Here is a 6,774-nt window from a genome sequence, read left to right on the forward strand (position 1 = left end):
ACAGGCATGTGCCACCATGCCCGGCTAATTTTTTATATATATATATTTTTAGTTGTCCAGATAATTTCTTTCTATTCTTAGTAGAGACAGGGTCTCACTCTTGCTCAGGCTGGTCTCGAACTCCTGACCTTGAGCGATCCATCCGCCTCGGCCTCCCAGAGTGCTAGGATTACAGGCGTGAGCCACCGCGCCCGAACTGCTGCTCCCTTTTTGCCTCCATGTGTCTTCCTTGTCACCAAAGAAAACCAGGAACTAAGCTGTGGCCTTCAAAATGACAAGAAGTTGTTAAAAGATTGGAAGCTGACCGGGAAGCTTCCGGTGGCTTCTATCACAAGTGCACGTGCTGCGGAGCCCCCAGGCCTTTGCTCTTGGCTTGGACTCTGTGGAGCAGTCATGTGTCTACACTGCACTCCTCAACGTGTGCGTGTGCTACACCAGGTGGGGGAAGTTAAAAGGGGTGGAGAAGGCCACCAAGCCACAGGCCAAGAGCAGCCAAGCCCTGCTCAGCAGAACGCGGGCCCTTCGTGGGGAAAATGTACACGGCTATGTGCTCTGCAGGGCTGCAGACCGGGGGACCGGACGGTCCTCCCCAAAGCGGTTGGAGTATTTACGACACGGTCACAATGTGTTTCCTTTTAACCATATCTTAAAATCTAAAGACATATGACTATTGTTTATGCAAACTTTCCGTAAAAGTATAACAAAAAATTTATTTTCTCTCTCTTGATTTAAGTTGTCTCCCTACCTCCTGCATTTGGCCACATGTTTTTCTTTGTTTCTTGTCATTTCTTCCCCCAACCTCCTGCTCCTTCTCTTTTCGCATCTGTGGGACTTTGCCTGCAGCTAATTTTTCATTTTAATTGTTCTCATTCTTCTCCCCGCTGCCCCACACTTCTAAAACAAGTCCTTGAATTTGGTTTCTTGATAATCTTTTTCATATCTTCCTGGGGTAGTTTCCCCAACTGTTACTAACTGATTTTGGAGTCCTAATGTGGCCATTTTTAAAGCTTAACCAGGGAGGTCTACTACTAATGAACTGCGTGCTATTACTCCCAAATACTCAGGTTAGTTTAAAAAAAAAAAGCCAGCATCTCTGCTTGAAGTCTTGCTCTGGTTGGCATAATACCAGAAATCTCCCAAAGCTCTTGTTTATCTGAGGGGTTGGGAGATGGTGTAGCCGGAAGGATTGCTAGAACCAAGTTATTCCTGTGGCACCAGGATTCAGACACACGTGGGGCTGGGTTCAGTCAGGGTGAACTAAATGACCACAGGGTCAAGTTCTCACTGGGAGATGTGGCCTTACAGGTAAATTGAACAGGGGCTTCCAAATCCACACTTCTTGAAAGTCTTGCCTCTATGAGAATACACCTCCTTTAATTTTTCGTTGTCTGTATGTTCCAGTTTTTCTACAATAAGCACATATTATTTTAAAGTCAGAAAAATGTTTATGGAAAAATAAAATCGTTAATCATACAATAAACAAAAGAAAGGTCATAAATTGCCACTTGTATGCATCGTCTTTTGACACTCGAGCTCAGCAGTCTTCTGGTGAGCTAAGTCCTTCTCTCTCCACAGCATCTTCTGGACATTTCGCTCACCTCCGACTGAGGCTGAATTTTGAAGCTTACAGATTTCTCGTGAGTATAAAAGGCCTTGTTAATTTTTTTAAAGTTACAAATGGATGTGCGTTCTGCTAACCACAGCAAAAACGCTCTGCTGGTGTCGCTAAAGCACAATCCAGAATTGCTTTATATGAGGTAGGATTAAGGCGGGGGAGGAATAGAACTAAAGATTGTGTCATTTCTTCCTTTAGGCACAGAGTAAAAGCCATCAGTAGGGTAGACAAGTGGATCGTTCCTAGCCATGTAAGCTGGGGCCAGATTTGTTCTTCTTACTCCTTATTTCAGAACTTAAACATTCTTCCCAAATGGTTTACTGCAGACAACTCATTTCCCCTCAGAATCAAGTGAGAAGCTGCAGACACTTCCTACAGACCCAGAAATCTAGTGCTTGTCAATTAATGTTGTGCTTAATTAATCCTTACCATAATTTATAAAAAATGTATCTAAACCACAGACTTTAAAAGTATCACCCCCAAGAGGCAGTCCACTTTGTATGTGGGATGCATTTTCTTAAAGTTTAGGGTCTTCCTGTTGCAGGCTAGGTTTTTGCAAAGCTAGATGAATAAATGAGGTTTAAATTTGATATTACCTTGAATACTGCTTTTCCAAATTCTGAAATTAATAATACATTTTTTGAGGAAGAAACCCAAGTCAATAGAAAGATTAAACACAAGTATGCCTGCAAGACACAATGGCTATTTTAATGGATATAATGGATATTTTAAGTAGCAAATATTCAATGCTTTCCTCCTGGCTGTGGGGCATCCTGGGAGGTTCTAGGGACACAAAAAAGACATGATCATTGCCTTCTAGGGGATTCGGAAGGGAAGGTCACCCCTACACATGGAAAAGCAGCGATGCAACCGGGCTGCAAAATGCTCAGGATACCACAGGAACACGCACCTGCCGGAAGCATGTCCAGGTTCCAGAACTGTCCCACCTGCTCACCAACTGTGGGAATTGACAGCCAACACTACTCTTCTGACTTCTGAGGCTCAGGGTTACGGCCTGTTACCAAAACGGGAGTGGATCCTGCCTTCCCTCCCTCACAGTGACTTCTGTGAGGATTGAATGAAAGCTGTAGATACCAGGTAAGGTACAAAATCACTATTGTGCACGTTCAAGGGAGACAGAGCTCAATTTATGCCGTCGCAGCAGGGGTATTACAGACAATTGGGATTTAAGCTGGGCCTATAAGAGGGGTGAGATATTGGTAAGGACGGAGAGGTCTGAAGAATATTCCAGGCACGGTTAAAGAAGGCTTAAGAGCAGGAGCAGCAACGATAATGTTTGCAAGACAGGATATATAAGGAATCTTCCTCTAGATTCAATGTTCTGCATTGTAAATGCCGTATGTGTACTTATAAGGGGAGGGGGATTAACATCACAAAAATTTTTCCAACACAATTTTGCTACAGAATGTTCAAGATGGGTATCAGAATGTGACACGTTGGAAGGTTGTCACATGTTGGTGCTTTGTGCCTTGTCTGCAGATGGACCACCAGCCCCAGCTTCCAATCACTGCCTTAGGTCTGGCTTTCAGTGGGAAGCCCTTGTGTTGGCGTGTCCCCCTCCAACCACCGTAATGCTCTCGTGCTCTTTACTTTTCCCCGAGGGCATGTCGTGTGTCCCAGTTGGATGATGACGTCCTTGAAGTTGGGAATGCTTTTCAGTCACATCGTCTCCCAGAGCCTGACAGAGTGGCTGGCTCCAGGTCGCTGTTGCTGGTCCGATGCTGACAAACTGTTCGTCCTCCTTAATGTCGACACGGTCACTAATCCTGCAGTCAGATCTGCTTGCAGTTGCGCTGGTGGGTTTCAGGGGATCATGCATAAAGTAATGTACTTGCACTTGGGTAGAGAAAAAGCCAAGAATATTTTTAAGATTTCTAAAACACCACAGTCATGAATTTTACATGCCATGATCTTACTATATTTTATGTTTGATTTGATATGGTTAAAGAGCAACATTAGATTCCGAACCCCAAACCACACTTATCTGATTTTTCTCTTACTATTTTGGCTCTGCCTTCTAAAGTCCTCTGCCTACCCCTTGAATTATGGGGGTGCCTTGAGTATCTTAGGGCCTCTTTCTTCTTATCCCTGGCCCTCTTAGTTTAATTTTGAGTCAGAGACTTGGTGTCTTAATCTCCAGCCCAAACTTCCTCCCTGAGTTTCAGATTGGGCATCTCCGTTTCTTCAAAACCAACATTTGCAGCTAAGCTTACATCTTTTCCATCAGAACATGGTCTTCCTTTGTGTGTCCCCGTCTCTCTGAAGGGTCTCCGAGTGTCACCCAGTTACAGCCCACATGGAATCCAGCGCCAGGCCGTCTTCCTCTACCCCCAAATAGCTCCTGAGCCAGTCCACTTACCTCCAGCGCCACCATCCCCAGGCTGGTTCAGCTCACCCTGAAATCTCACCTGAGTTATCTCAGTGGCCTATTTATTGACATCCTGCCTCATGTTTTTACCACACTGTAGCTGGAGGCATCTTTCCAAAATACAGCTCTAATTATGTTTCTCCCCTGCTTAAATCCTTTCAATGGGCAAAGTTAGGTAAATTGGATGTAGGTCTTTCCTAGGGCTCGTCAGGCCCCTCTGGCCAGGCCCCCACTGGTTTCTCTACCTCTCCCACGGCTGTCCTTCCAGGGCTCCCGCCAGGACCTCGGCTCAGGGTCTTTGCTGCCTCTAGGTCGTTTCAAAGACCAGTATGTAGACCTGGAATAGCCTTGCCTGCTCTCATCGTCCCCATCAGAGCACCCATTCGCTATTCAATCTTCGGGTGTCATTGACCTGGGTTCCAGCTTGCAGAGCCTGGAGACAGGGCTCTTGTAGGGGCTCCCTTGTCTCTTACAGCTAAGAATTAGGGATTTCCTGTCATAGCCCAAGTTCCCAGGACACAGACACTGTGACAAAGATTTATGCAGGAGGAAACGCTCTTGGGATCAGTTCCCGTGGAGAAGACAAGGGAAAGAAACAGGCTGGCCAAAGAGAGGATGGGCTGTGTCGATACACTTCCGCTGAAGACCACCAGGAAAACACCTGAAGTTAAGCTAAATTTATTACTCGTTGCCGCAAAGGAGAACACACATCCTGGGCAGCTGTCGGTGTCTCAGTAAAATATTGTTAGAAAGAACCTATTCCAGGATTTATACTTCCTGAGTGATTTGGGAGAAGATCTAAGGCTCACTTTAGATAGGATGCTTCCAGAAATTGGAAGCACTTCTGTGATTAGATATCTTGATACATCTTATAGGGAGGAGAGAATAGAACAAGAAAAAAGTTGTAATTGGTTAAAAAAAAATAAAGTAGTGGTCACTCGTTTTAGCCAAGAAAGGGTAGTGAGAATTTGTTATCTTTTTGTGTAACACAGTGACCTTGTTTCTGCCTGTGTTTAGGACAAAATTATGAAGAAGTCTTGCTTTGTTTCATTTTCATTGTGGTCTCAGCATATCCTTATTTGAGGTTGGTATTCTGTGAAGTTTTATGTCCAGTGGGAGAGTAGTGTGGCCGGGCCAGCTTCCGAATACCAGGGGCTGCTCTGTTTGTCCTTCTCACCGGTGGTGCAGACTCATCAAAGCCCTCAGCTGACTCCCGAGGGAGCTCCCAAACTGGGGCCATCCTGCAGAAGTATCCCCTGACAGGCAAGGGAGTCAGACCTTTCTACCTCGCTCCATCTGTCAATCACTGGAAGCAGGCTGCCCTGGGAAGGAAGGATTTCCTTGGACAAGGTGGCTCTTCTGAGCCCAGGCAGTTCCTGAAGAGGGTGAGAGCTGAGAGCTGTCCAACAGCAACACGCCCAGCGCTCAGTCAGGTCCTTCATTCCAGAGGGCTTGGGGGTGTCTGAGCCACCACTCCACCCCTCGACCTTTCCTCTGTTCTCTCTTTGACAATAAACTCAGCAAAGACCAGTTACTGAGCCTCTCTTGAGCTTCATGGTACCCTCAAAGCCTAACACAATACCTGGCCCTTAGTAGGTTCTCCGTTAATATTTGCTAAATAAATTAATGAGCTGCATGTCATGTGGTCTTGATATGCTGCACGAAACAACGTACTACTACCAGCCGGGGGAAGAATCCTCACCCCACCAGACAACAAATTACCACCAGACGACTAGTACAACATCCACAAGAACGACAAGAGTAGTACTCATCAGCAGAGAAGAGCGGGCAGCAAGAAGCTACTACAGAAAAAACCTCCACCAGGGCGGCGTGGGCCGCCAACAAGAACACCATCATCGCAACAAGACGACGAAATAAGAACAGAAGAGGGCCCACCAAGCAAGAATAAGAAAAAAAACCCCAACAACCAGCAGCCTGCCTCCACTACCCCCCGCCCCTTCCCTGGAAAAGAAGTAGCTTAAAGTTCAGCGATGATTTCTGAAATGGTCTGCAGGAATCACAGAACACTTTCCACATTTTTTTCCGCCTCCTCAGACAGTTCTAAAAAGCCGAACGTGAAGTTGTGTCCCTGCCAAGCTGGGAGGTCTCAGATTAAAGACTATTCTGTGGAGACATTCTGTACAGCAACTAACATTTTCCAAGGACCTGAAATCCTTCTTTAAAAAAATTCCTTCCTACAATTACAAGAAACCTATTTAAACTGACAACTTCATCCTTAGGTAATTGTAGAGACTCCCTGGAGATGTCAAGGTTTGTACTACATGGAATAACTTGCGGGCCCATGGCACCGACACAGACCCCTGGAACGGTTGCTTTTGGATTCAATGTCACGTACACCCTTTGAAATAGGCCTTCTGTAGGGAGAGGAAGCCATACCCAAGGACACCCCCTTGGCACATGTAGGGAGCACGGAAATGTATTTCGAACCACTATTCTGTTCTCTGCCCATCAGCCCTGTCTGTCGTGTGCAGGAACAAAGCCAGTAAGTATCTCAAAATGTTCTCTTTTCCAAGGTGTTCCTATTATAAAAGAACCTTCGGTAGGAGGATCCTGGTGAACATGACCTTCCAAATAGTTGCACAACGGTCCATTTACGTGTCTTTCTGCCCTGTTAGCATGGAACAAGCTTTTTGAGAAGAGGAACTATGCCTTGCTCGTCTTTGTACTTTCTGTGCTGACACAGGCAGAGTATTTATTGAATAACTGAATGAACAAATGAGTGAATGCATTCAGGTATGCATGAGAGCAG

This window comes from Propithecus coquereli, unplaced genomic scaffold (assembly GCF_000956105.1).
Source record: "Propithecus coquereli isolate 6110/MARCELLA unplaced genomic scaffold, Pcoq_1.0 Scaffold203, whole genome shotgun sequence".
Classification (NCBI taxonomy): Eukaryota; Metazoa; Chordata; class Mammalia; order Primates; family Indriidae; genus Propithecus; species Propithecus coquereli.